General features: G+C 41.4%; 1 protein-coding gene across 1 annotated transcript in view; it reads left to right on the top strand.

Annotated features, from left to right (window-relative positions):
• PPM1H (protein phosphatase, Mg2+/Mn2+ dependent 1H) overlaps window positions 1-13,832 on the top strand; it is a 131,010-nt gene that overhangs the window by 2,055 nt on the left and 115,123 nt on the right. The gene's annotated exons all lie outside the window — the stretch shown is intronic.

Here is a 13,832-nt window from a genome sequence, read left to right as displayed (position 1 = left end):
AGATAAAGTAAATGGCTCTGGTGGTCCTGAAAGCAGAACATACCAGAATTGTTTTCATATACTTGTTGCTCTTCCCTCATGAGCTTTGAGCAGCTTGGTTAATTGGAAAGCATAAAAAAGTCACTAGCTTTTTCAGTTCCTGTTGGTATCTATGTAAAAAGAAGTCGCCCTTTTGCTTTGTCTTTGGTAGCTTTTATGTTGTTTTGGTTTTTTTATTTGTTTGTCTTTGGTTGGTTTCAGTTTTTTGTCTAACCCCCTTCCCTTGCAGTTACTGGCTCTAGTGCTGGTGGAGCAGATCTAAGGGAAAGGTGGTACTTGTTAGAGGGAACTAGTGAATGTGTTACTACCCTCTTCCCAGAAGTATGTATATAATGTTCCAAAATTGGAGTTCACTGTAATCAGAAGATCTCAAAATGTTCGCTGTGGAGAAGCTGAGAGGAAAGCAGTGCCACCAAAATTGCATTGTTTTCCAAAGTCAAAGGATTGAAGAATAGAGAAAAAGAAGAAAATACGGACAAACTCAAATTTTGCCAAATACAAACTTTTTTTTTTTGTTTTACTCATACTGAGCGATTACCAGGCTTTCTGAAAATAATTGTAAGACTTGCTGGGAGAGGTGCTGAAACTATGTTTTTCTTTTGAAAGAGGTTTGAGTTACATAAAGAAATGGAAAAAGTACCAGGAAAATGAAATTACTATTACACATATTCTGAAGTTTGTTGGCTTGGGGAAAGCAGGGAATAAAGCACTTTCATGCTATTATTTAGCATTTTGTTATCTATATTAAGGAAACTATCAGAACAATGTTTGCCTTTTGTTACAATACAAGTGAGCACTTAAAGAATGTTAGGAGGAAGTTTGGTGTCCTCACAAGCAGCTTGTGATGTAACACAAAGGTCAGCTATTTAACTCACATTTTGCTAGTTTGCTTTGGTGTGAAGACATGAGAGAGCACATGCCATACCTGCAGTGTGCCGAGGTGCAGCTTCCCCGAGTATTGCCTTTTCTGTGTTTTCATGTTTTAGCAAATCAGCAAAAGTGATTGCAGTGTTTTGTTGGTTGGGATGCTATGGACACAGGGATTTTTACTTCCTGAAACTAATGAGAGGTTTGTTGTACACTTAGAAGGTGTGGATTTGGCCCAGAAGGTGTAAGGAGAGTGTGTGCCACCTGTACTGTATCTGCCCTGATGTTGTGAGCACAGCAGGGCTTGAGTCAATGGATTTATGTTCCACACCCAGCAGCAGCATCTGTCTCACTATCTTTAGGAAGAAATTCTGGCTCTGAGAATAGGTCACCTGGAGGCTGACTTTCAGGAAAGCATTTGTAATGTTCATGTTCTTTAGTTGTAAAGTGTTTCCGTTTACGGATGATACTGGAGTTCCTTGATGTCGTCATGTTGGTATTTCATCCAAACTGGGGGAAGGCATTTCAGGGTTAGACCTGCTTCCCATGCCAGACTGAAGAAGTTTGTATGTACAAAATATGCATTTTTTAGGGGATTCCTCTTGTTTCTTTGATTCCTGAGGATTAGTGTTTCTTACTAAACAACATACTGACAAAGTAGCTCAGTAGCCTGTTGGCTATTTCTTTTCCCTAGAATCTGTTTGGTATGGGCCTGTTCATCTGACTTACTCCCCTGGAACAAGCCTTTCTCCTGCACTGTACTTTCTTCTTCCTCTTGTACTGAACATTTTTTGTAATGGGTATTTTTGCAATATTGTTTGCAATATTCATGTCACATATTTTAACTTATTTTTAAAATTACCTACTTAACTCTGTGATATTACGTAGTGAAATGTAAATTAGCCTTTATATTTTATTATTAACTTTCCTCTTTCAATGGAGTGATCATTACAAAAAACATGTAGGCAGGCAAATGAAATCTTCAGAAACATACTTGGTACTGGGATAAAATATCATTGCTTCCTGACGTTTTAGTGAGAATCCCATGGGGATTCAGCTCTCCTTAGTGAGCAGCCTAAAGGTTTTCTTCTGAAATGACTGTCCTGTCCTGCTGTCTCTTCCTTGCATGGGAACCCTGAGACCTTGAATTTCATTTCACCTCATACAGGATGGCAAAAGGCCATGTTTCAAAGAGATATACCATAGACACTTGTCTAATGTTTGTCAAGCTCCATAGAAGCAAAATTAAAATGGTATCCCATATCCAGTAAGCTTTTTAATTGTCTTTAAAGGTATTATTTTAATTAGAAATAAACTTTTCATTTTTAATCAAGGGCACTCTTAACATAGTTCTCTGTGCGTGGTTAGCTGCCGTGCATCAGGAATGATCCTGGGAGAGGGTAGTCTGTTAACAAACATTCTTTTAAGTCTGCCTTTAATCCAGAGGAGTAAGGAGATTGTCTGCTCTCTGAAAAGTTAAGTGACTTATTTCAATAAGGGTGGGTGGGAGGGATCCTGCCTCACACTTTATGTACTTATCCCTCCCTCTCGTCTGCAAGCAGCTGCGCTGCCAAGGCCACTGGGATCTCCTCTGGAGCTTTCTCTGTCTGAGCCACGAGCTGTTTTTTGAGCTTCTGCTTGGATTGCCCTGTTACTGGGAGGGAAGTTTCTTCTTTGGTCCCTTCCTGTGCTGTTTTCAGTGTGTTATGCTGCTTCCCTGCAGCACTGCTGATAAGCAGCCCCAGTGTTCAACTATGAAAGTAACTGGCAAAGGCAAGGCAGAAGCAGAGAGTATGTAATGTGAAATGGCCCAGACAATATTCACTGCATCTAAACTCTACCCAGAACATTATTTTTCACCTTTTTCTCTTTCTCTTTCTGTTCCTCCCTCTGTGAAGGTAGAGGATGAACAGGGTGGAACAGAGCCTACCTTTCCTAGTTGAATTCCCTTGACTACATATGGCACGATGAAATAAATGCTAAATTTGCAAATGACAAAGAAGTAGCCTGCTGCTCATGCTGGTGGAGTTGCAGAGAAACTGCAACTGAGTAGCATTTTGTGGTGGAAAAACAAGCTTAGTCATTTTCCATCCATTTTGAATGTATATTCCTACAGTTCAGAATCCAGTACTGTAATTGCTTTTCTTAACTGTATGAATCCTGGGGATGGGACCATAGCTGGTTGCTTTTGTGTCACATGTGTTGTTCTCTTTGCTCTTGCCTTTCTGCCATCTCTTTGGGGAGCTTCAGAAGGTACTATCAAATACACTTAAGGGACAGGGGGAAAGATTTGATTGTATGTTGTCTGTGTCATCATGCAAGAGACAGTTTTGCCTGACTTTTACTTTTTTTTTTTTTTTTAATTCTATATAACACTTAGATACCTTTGCAGTTCTGAGTTATAATAGGTTTCCAGAAACTTGACTTTACTGGTATGTGTGTTTCTTGGCTTAAAAAGCCAGTTTGTTATCCCTGCAGTGCTTTTTGTTTGATGAGACAAAGTCCGGGCTGTTTTTCCGTAATGTTACATTTCAGAGATACTGTGTTCTCTTTGCTCTGCAGGCCTGCGCTAGAAATTACACTTTCTCTTTGGTGTTGGTGGCTGCTGACCCATAACGAATGCAGAGTTGTAGGTGAAGTAGGATGACTGTGTCCTTCCAGCATTATTACAGTGGCAAGTTGTTACAGTTAAAAATGAAGAGGGGGAGTAGTTTGCAACTACTTATTCTAATCCCCTTTGTTTCTTATGACATTGTTTCTTATGTTATTATGAAGATAACAACACCACAGTCCTGCTTCTGTGCATTGGAAGTGATAGTCTTTCTTACCCTCACCTGGGAGCATGACTCATACCCCATTTGTAAATACATTTTTTGTGCGTGTTCTGTTTGGTACAAATTTCAGGAGGATGAGACTCATGGGGAAAGGAATCCTTTTTTTTTTTATCTTGTTCTGCTTGGTTGTCAGGTTATGTACGCAGAAATAATGAATTGCTTTCCTTTTTTAAACGTTTTAAAAAATTGTTTGTAATTCTCTTTGTCTAGATGAAAATTGTTTCTTTTATTATTTTTGTAGTTTAGACTATAAGACTGAGTAGGATCTGATGAATGAACTAAAAACTCAAGTTCCATGTAGCTAGAGACAACTGAACAGTCTTCCTCTGTATGAATTATTCCTCTATGCATATTGTAATGTTAACTTTAATGTATATTCCCTGGCTCTTGTTTGAACCTGGTTTCATATAAAACTGCCTACAGAAACCTCATGATAATTTTAAGAGCTTCAGAAGTCCCTTTCCTTGTGTAAGACCTTATGCTATAGCACCTATGTAATGCCTCTAATCTGCCAAGTGCATTGCAAGTGTCAATAATTTCAGAATAACCTTGAAGAAGAATGTACGTGTGTAAATGTACTGGTTCTTCCAAGTGAAAAAAAATGCAGCCATGAGGATAAGTTTTGGCAAGAGATTAGACATTAATGTGGAGAATGAATCTCAAGTTTTAGGTTCTGTTTTGATGACACAGTTATTTTTCCTGCTGTTGTGTACTTGGCTTTTCCTATGTGGTCTCTGACTTCTTAGAACATACAGTGGTAAAAGAAAAATAGAAAGAAGATGAAAAAAGTAAATTGTGCGCAGATATTTTTAATACTAAATAAGTTGCACAAATGTGATTCTTAATGGGACGAGTGTGAAATTCATTCCTCAAAGCTCTCTCATATTGCTAGTCTCTCAGAGGCTTAATACTAGTGTTGTCTTGTTTCTGAAAGTCTTGCTTGAGCATGATCCTAGCTTCGGACACCAGAGTATGACTGTGTCCTCCCAGTCTTTGGACTCGTCTGCCTTGGCACAGGTGGCAGTCAGCAGCTGGAACCTGCAAACACTCCAGCTTTGTTCATTTGTCTCTGTTGCAGCTGCATCACTCGGGATAGGTGTAAGTGGGAGTGGCTCGGCACAATTATGGTCACGTCATAAAGCAAACTGACAGGGCTGTGCCCCTCGGGGTGAACTGCTTTGAGCCTGTGGATGTGATCAAATGAAACATGCTCAGTTTGACCTTGAAAGGAGGCAGTGCTGCAAAGCACAGGTCATTCCTGTGATGGGATCTGTGTGCCGCTTGAGAAAACCCATCCTTAAACCCACAAATCATATTTCTAAGTCAGCTTTGTGAGCTGAATCCCAAATAAGACTTGGAGTGGGGGAGTGCTGTTAATGAGTGCAGAGAGATAATTTAGGCAGAGCAGACATAGCTGCTTTGGTGTGGCATGAGGCTGGAATAGGTGCTATATCTGTGATGGAGCAGCATTTGCAAGGAAGATAGAGGTTTCTGAAATACATCTAACCTGGATCTTTAATCACTTCCACTTGGATTTCTGTTCTGATTGAACTGTAAAAGGCAAGAGGTCCTATTGGACAGCAGCACTTTTGTATTAGCTGTGCCTTTTGTTGTCTCTAATGCTTTTTTTTTTCCTTCTTGTTAAACAGAAAGAGAAAGATGACTTCTAAGAATTGTTTCCCATTTAGTTAGTCATATTTACTCGGTAGGGTATGTTTGGGATGTCCAGGTATAATACACATATTATCCAGAGTGGTTTCCTGATCAGAGGTCAGGTGGAGTAGGTCACAGTTTCAAGTGTTTGGAGTGCAAAACAGGGAGCAGAGCTGGTGAGAGAATTCCCAGCTTGTGTCGAGCTGCTCCACCCCTCAGATCCAACTGACACGGGGTGGAAGCTTCATTGAATGGTAGCTAGAGGGTTCAGACAGTAAGAGATGGCCAGCAGGTCCATTGAAGCCTTTTGGCTTCTTCACCACTATCTCCCTCATCCAGCACCACACTTGCTGTCTGGTAGATGCTGCCAGCTGTACTTGGGATTTTGAGTGCCATGGTTGCTAACTGGTTGATGCTGCATGAGCTGTTCAGTAGGTGAAGCTCATAAAATGGCTGAAGGCAGGTGTGATTCCTCCTCCCAATACTGTATGTAAGGCAAGTGTTTGTCTGAAGAGTTTAACGTTCTCCAAATAAAACTGCACACAGTATTTCGTCAGGGGAAGCAGTGCTAGGATAAAGCCAGACAAAGGGATGTCTGTGGTTCTTGATCACAGCATGGTTTAATTGCTGGAGTCTGAGTGGGAGAAGGACAAAAATAACACCACGCTGAGGCAGTCAACATTAGCAAGTGCAGTAGATAGTGCAGGAGGGTATGTGGTAAATGCATAATTGGGGAATGCCAAAATATGGACCCTGTACATAACATAGGAAAGAAACTCAAGTAAGAAGAGGTTTTAGGGGGCTGTGGCCAGCAGACAACTTTCTGGCATGAAGTAAGGTGGCAAATGGAGAGCTTTGCTCATTATTTGGGATCTGTATTCAACACAGCGAGGCTTAAGGGGGAGAGAATCTGCTGAGAGAGTCTCGAGCTGCTTGAGGTAGAGGGGTATGGGCAGTGCTGTGTCCTCAGAGAGCCTCCGGCTCGATAGAGCTGAAAATCTTGTGTGGCCCAAATGGGAACCTAAATGCACTGTCTCCAAGACAAGCAGGAGTTGAATGGGTCTGGTCCCCCAAGATCACGTCAGCCTCTTCCTCCTCTGCTGTGGGGAGATCTGTCTGTCCATCACTGCCATTTGTCATAATGCCAGCTTGTTTTCAACTCTGTGAACAATGTCAGACCCCAGACTCTGCACTTTCCCCTCTTATGAAAGCAGGTCTTAGGTCCAGGTGGTGACTGTGGCTTAGAGGTGAATAACCATTTCTAATATATTTTTTTTTCTTCTCTCCCTTTTTCTTCTTTCCAAAATGCTACCCTAAGGTGTAGTCTATCTTGACTGACTGTTTTGACGCTGTTCATGTTCTTTTGCAGGCAACAATAATGACACTGAAACTGTGATTTGAGACAGTCAACTTTTGCCTGATTTCAGGGAGAAAGGGTGAGGAGAGGGAAGAGTAGAAGACCATGTGCCATTGCCTTTATGCTTTCCACGGTAGTATTTTGCTACAATAAGGGGAGATTTCCACTGAGCTTTGATTGCATCTGATGTCCTGCATACCATTGCTCCAGAAGTCCTACAGCAGAATGTCCTTGGACTGGCATTAGAGGTCAGTGAGATTGTCTCTTTATAGGCACAGCTCTGTTTCCAAAGTCTTAGCAGTTAATTTCTTTTACTTCATCTGCTGGTCCATATCTAAGTGCCTTTTGTGCTGTCCTGTCTGTATATCTACTCCATTGCATAAAGGTACAGACTCTTGTGAGTTCTTTCCTCTTCTCTGCTCCCCACTGTGAGCCCTTCTGGATTTCCCTGGTTTGTTTCTCTGTCCTTTGTGTCCTATTATGATAATTTCTGCTTTCCAAACTCCCTGCAAGGAGAAAAAAAGATCCATCTCCAGCCAAGTTCTGCAGCAGATCACTATTTTTTTTTTTTTCCCTGCCAACATTGATTCATTTAGGCCAAGTATGATTTTTCTATCTTTAGGTATGTGTTAGAGACCTTCTCAGAAACAGATGATGCGTAGTGCATGTTTGTAATGCTATAAAATACCTGTCAGTCATAACTAACAATCTGGTCCTTGGTGGAGTTTTACATTAGAGGTGGGACTGAGGACACATCTCCAGCTCTTATAACTTGAGCAGTGCTCAATTTTGTGCAGATGTCTTGTGAAGACACAAAATAAGTTACCTTGCTGTTCATCAGAGATCTGTGTATTTTCCAGATGTGGCAGGTCACCATGTGAGCTTATGGGTTTTGTTAGGTTTTGAAAAAGTTTGAGTGAAAGGTGAGTTTGGGCAACACTACCCACCTCCCTGAACTCCCCCAGCTAAGTGCCACAAATAGTTTTTTTTTTTTAATTTTTTTATTATTTTTTCTTTTCCCTTCTCTCAGGAAGTTTTTTGTTGTTGTTGTGGGTTTTTTTGTTTGTTTGTTTGTTTTTTTCTCTTTTCGTTGTAGACTTTTTTCTTTTTGATTCAGTATCTCTGCTGCCTGTCCGGGGAGGAGAGGGAAGAAGCTGTGAAACTTCATAATGGGCAGCAGCTTTTTGTTACTGGTTGGGAAGAGCACTCCTTAAATTGATTCAGGCTCAACCTTTGTAAGTGAGAGTAGGGTCCTCTTCAGCAGGTTCAGGGTTGCACTGGATGATCAGTTTCAAAGGCAAGGAAACTCCTGCCCCTGCCTTTCTGCCCAGGCTCATGAAGCAGCTGAACAGCTCTGCTCCTACTCCAGAGTGGAAAGGGTTGTACCTCCCTTGGCTCCAGTGGCCACGGGGTAGGGCTCAGTGCGTTTTCCTCTGTCCCACTGCATCCCTCCCACTTTTAATTCCATGGCTTCAAGTCTGTGCAGGTGCCTTGGCAGGCTGAGTGAGGTGAGGGTCTTGGGTTTTTAATTTGTTCAGCAGTACGTGATACTTTGCAGAAGCCTGTGCAGTAAAGGTTGGGTCCTTAAATTGGTGGTTGTGTGTTTTGAAACCTCATTTTGAAGAACATGCTTTTTCTTCTCAATTTGTATTAAGAATCTTTGTTTCATGAATAAATGCTAAAGCTTGGAATTGAAACTATATTTATCTGAACTAGTTTTTGTTTCTCTTTGCTGACCTTATTTGTAGGTGTCTTGACTCAGATCAAATCCTTGAAGGAAAAAATCCCTTAAATGGGGAAAAAAGAAAACTTCTAATTTCCTAAGTTCAAATTTGCAATGTTTATCCTTTAGAAAGTTTAAAAGTTATACAGTGAAACCTGCATTGTATTTCTGGTGCCATGGAGGGGGTGGAGTATGACTTCAGATTTTGGTATTTGGAAATGGAAAATAATAATCTTAAAGCAAGCCTCAGTGATTATTGTTGCTTATATCATGACAAAGGTCAAAGTTTTATGTATGTTTGGTTTGATATGAGCGATTTACATTTTGAAGAATGTAAATAGAAAATTTTCCCCCTTCTTTGTTTTCCCTTTTGAACAAAAAAAATTGTTTTTCAGCTATTTTTGTGAGCAATTTGAAGATCAGAACTTAGCCATATATGCTCTCAACCATAATGCAGGAATTGATAAGGCATTAAAATGTACAGTGATCTCTTTAAACAGATGTACATCAGCATCAGTCTTGGAGGGCAATCCCCGCTTCATTACCTAGTCATTCCTCTCATTAATCACATCTTCAGACCTGGGCTTTCAGTTCATTTTGTTCTTATTAACAATAAACTTCAAGATCAATGTCATCACAGTGCTTACAAAATCTAGATGGCAACTTCCTCAGGCCGTGACTCCCTCTGTGGTACTTCTCAATGTCATTTTAAGGTGTTTCTATCCCTTTCTGGTAGTGCAAAGCCAGGAATTACAGTCCAGTTAGTTCCTTTGGCAACCTCTCCACAGTAATCCCTGAAAATCCTAGCTCTGTGGATGGTAATTCTATTAGCTGCTCAGCAAGCTGAGTCTGGAAGAATGCAGCTGGTGTGTGGGAATGTGGGAAGTTCCCCATCTCTGCCTTAAATCCTGCTTTTAGAGGGGAAAAAAGTTGCAGGCTAATGTGATTAGCTGTAATTCCATTCTTGCTTGGTTTTAGAGAAGTGTCTGATTCCTGAATCACAAGCTAGTTGTATGAAGTGCTTTCATAGAGGGGAGAAGGAACTATTTTGGTAGCTCAGCTGATTTGTCTTTGAAAAAGAACTGGAATCAAGAGAAGAGGAAACTCTCATAGCCAGCAGTAGTTCTTGCTGTACAGCATAATTTAGAATTCTGAAACTAAGAGCATGTAAGTGGAAACAGAAAGAACACAGTCCTTTCAGGTGTGTGTGTGTATAAACGTGGGCATGGAACACCTTGATCCACGCTGCCCACAGTTCTTCAGGGCTTTGCAGCCTAGAGGTTTGTGTTGGGATTGTGTTATCAGCTGATATGTGACAGCTGCTGCTGGGACTGGCAGCGTGGCTGCTTTAACACAGACCAGGGATAGAGCTGTCTCTAATAAAAGCTGCAGCTTTGGCCTCAAGTGAATGACCTGGAGATCCCTTTTTTTCCCTTGAGGCACATCTTTTTAGTGCTAAGGGAATGAGAGGGTGGACTTCTGTGGGAGTGCCAGTGTGAGCTGTTGGAAATGCTGTTGGGTGCCAGAGAGGGGCGGAGGCAGAAGCCCCCATGACAGGAGCAGAACACTGTGCCACAGCCCGTGCCAGCGTGGGCATGGACAGCACACTGCTCTGGGGACAGAGGGCAGCAGCTCTCCTGGGAAAGGCAAATGCAGCCTGAGCAGATTGCTATCCTCAAAGGTTCCATGCTCCCTATGGCCATCATCTGGGGAGAAGGAAGTGTCGCCCTCACCAGCTCAGCCTGTTTTCTCTTTCCATGGGAAATGAGGGAGAAGGCAGGAAAATACCTTGTTTGTGTCTTGTCTGTTTGTTGGAGAATTCAAAATAAGTGTGCCTAGTCTTGGAGTCAGATACCACCTGAACCCTCTGTAGTGAAGAGCTCTGGCAAGGATGAGGTCAAAGGACTTAATTTATTGCTTTTTTTGTTCAAGCAACAAATTTGGGATTCTTCAATTTAGAGAAATTGTGTGCATTGAGGCTTTTCCTTGATTTCCTGTCAGGTTCCTCCTCCTCTTGTGTCCTTTCTTGACAGTGTGGCAGCAGTGACACCGGAGTTGTGAGGTCCTGGTGACAACTGCCCCCAGAATCCCAGGGAAGAGAGGCAGTGTGCAGGCCTCTGTTGGAAGAGTGTCTGGCCAAACTGTAACACAACTGCTTGGTTCCATTCCTAAAGGATTGCAAGGTGGGAGCAAATTCACTGAAAGGAGTATTATTCACTTCTATTTCCTGTGCTGAATTGCCTCAAGTGTTGATCCTGTTACAATAGTTGACATGCTTGGGAGAGATGATGCTGTAGCAGCAAAATGTTGCACTAATAATCCTATAAATTTATAGGCTCAGTCAGGCTGGTGTTTTGAGAGGTTGTTTGGAACTGCCTTGTTTACAAGTAAAAACTCTCACTCTATTTGAATATGGTATGAGGTACACTGCCTCTCTTGCACTTACTTAGAATCCTGATGGTTTGGTGTGTGGTTTAACTGTTGTGCTCTCTCACAGCTTTCTCTAAGGACAGAAAACCTCTTTAAGCTATCAAATAACTGAGTACATTTCACCCAACAGCAACCAAAAATCCTCAAAGCTCTTCCCACTATCAAATAAAGGGGGAATTTCTGTTCTTTTCCCTTTGAAATCACTTCATACTGCCTGAAGAACATGAAACCACTGGAAGAGTAGATTAATTTCATCTTGGAGAAATGTAGTGGTCTTAGGCAGGGTTAATTTAAAGTAGTGTTACACAGGTACCTGTTTTGAAGATACAGTTACCCCTCCAGTGTTCTGGAAAGCGTGCATATGATCAAAGTAGGATGTGATAGTGGAAAATGGGTTGCTCTGGAAAGATGACATTTAAGACACATTAAGACTGTATTCACCCTTAATTATGGGCAGAGCTAAAGAGGAGTCATGATTGGAAAAAAAACAAGTATGGAACATAGAGGAGCTGAAAGAGGGGAACAAAAATGAAGCCTAAAAAGCCAGGAAAGAGGACACAGAAGGCAGGCTAAATACTTTTGTGTTGGGAGAGAGGTTTGACAGGAGTAGAAGTCCCTATGACAGAAAATGAAAGGCTGTAAACAGCAGTAAAGACAATGCTTCCCTGTGTAACTGAGAGTATATAGGCAGAATTCATTGCATGAGGACACACTGGAGAGGTTTGTTAAAGATGTAGTTCAGGATCTCCTGTTTCAGGAAGCCCTTAGACCCTGGATTTAAAGGTATCTGAAGTTAAAGACAGGTATCTTGAAAACCCAAAATCTTCCCCCACACCTCTTTTTTTTTTTTGAAATAGAGAACTTTTTCATGTTTGCTGCATGAAAGGTGTCTACTGGGCATTAAGAAGATTGCTCTGCCATGGTTGGGTTCATTCCTGAATAAAGCTCTTACTTCTCCCACTCCCACCTGTGCAGCAGTAAGCAGTGCAATTAGTAAGGCACAAACTGAGCTGCTGAGAAAGTTTTTCCAGAGTTGTTTATTGTTGTTGTTTGGAATAATCATCCAGAGTGTTGTGGCTTAACTCTGGTCAGCAATTAAGCACCAGCAGATGTTAGTCACTCCCCCACAGTGGGACTGGGAAGAGAATCATAAGGGTGTACGTGAGAAAACTCATGGGTTAAGATAAAGACAGTTTAATAGGTAAGACAAAAGCTCCACATGCAAGCAAAGCAAAACAAGGAATTCATTCACCACTTCCCATGGGCAGGCAGGTGTTCAGGCATCTCCAGGACAGCAGGGCCCTATCACACATAATGGTGACTTGGGAAGACAAATGCCATCACTCCAAATGTCCCTCCCTTCCTTCTTCTTATGTCCAACTTTTATTGCCAGCATGATGCCATATGGTATGGAATATCCCTCTGATCAGTTGGAGTCAGCTGTCTTGGCTCTGCTCCCTCCCAGTTCCGTGTGCACCCTCAACCCATTCACTTGTGGGATGGAGTGAGAAAGTAAAAAGGTTGCGTTGATGCTGTGTAAGCCTTACTCTGTCATAATAAAAGCATCTCTATATTTCTGATCCTGTTTCCAGCACAGATCCAAAACAGAGCCCTACACAAGCTACTATGAAGAAATTTAACTCTATCCCAGCCAAAATCAGTACACAGAGGAAATACCAAAAGGTAGGAGAGGGCCCTTCCATGGAGAGTGCAATAGAAAACAAAAGTGGCAGCACAAACTACCAAAAACTGGTATGTAGCTTTCTGCATGGGAAGAACTTCCTTTAAAAAAAACCAAAACAAAACTCTTTTAATGGTGGGCAGTATTTTCATTTTAGGAGTGTGTATTTAAACATCGGAGAAGGCAAATTTTCTTTGTTTAAAGATGGATGTGCTTATTTTTATGGTATTCCAGAGTAAAAACTTTTCCCCAGAAAATAATTGAGAAAGGCTACCTCACCAAGAAGAAAAATAATTACTGCTGGCTTTTGGCAAAATTTAACGTCTTATTCTTTGTCTTTCAGCTCTTGTGTAGTATTTTAACTCATAATTCAGGAAAAAAAAAAAAATCAGGAGAAATATATCCAGATAGCTTTTTTCCCTCCCCTCTTCTCCTGTTGAGAGTCACAGCTCCTCAAAAGCATTGCAGACCTACGGCGCTTTATACTGCTTTCCCCAGTGCTGCAAAATTACTGTTTGAAAAAGACTTCACAAAAGTCAAGTGAACATCCTATTACAGTAAACAAGCCGGCATTGTTACAGGCAGGTTAGAAGGCACAGAAGATCTGTGACTACTGAATGGATTAGTCATAAAGAATCCTTGAACAAATAGCTCAGTCTGGGGGAACAGCAAGGTGGTGTTGACTTTGAAAATAAGAATGGAATCTGAAAACTCCCTTGTGAGGTCTTTAACAAGACCTGGAGGAACTAAAGTATTGACAAGGAAGTAGTTATACTCTCAAGGAATTAGAACAGGTGGGATTTGTTTTCTGTGCAGAGGAAGGCACTTGCAGTACAAAAGCACTTGGTGCTCGCAGTAGTGTGTCACAGTGCAGTGAGGGACCTAAGTCACATAGGAGCTATCTAACATTTTGCCAGACAGCTTGTCTTAACCAAAGTTGAAAGCATGTTTGGAATTTGTGGAAAGAGATGAGACTTTCCATATATAAGGCACAAAATAAGCTTGTTTGGGAATGCTCCTGCTAGAACTTCTTCATAAGCTGTTATTCTACTGTGTCTGAAAGAGGTAAGAGTGCATAATGCATGTCTGCAGATCAGTGCTTACCCAGTGTTCATCAGCAAAGTAAACCTGGTCCACTGTGCAAATTTAGCTAAGTAAAATATACATCTGTGGGGCGATGGGAGGAAGTGTGATTGGATGCTTAAAAACGAAAAGACTTCCAACTTGTTGTTTTAGGAAACAACATGA

The sequence above is a fragment of the Taeniopygia guttata genome, chromosome 1A, assembly GCF_048771995.1.
Source record: "Taeniopygia guttata chromosome 1A, bTaeGut7.mat, whole genome shotgun sequence".
Taxonomy (NCBI): domain Eukaryota; kingdom Metazoa; phylum Chordata; class Aves; order Passeriformes; family Estrildidae; genus Taeniopygia; species Taeniopygia guttata.
Note: the sequence above shows the minus strand (reverse complement) of the source record. Positions and strands in the feature narration are given on the sequence as shown.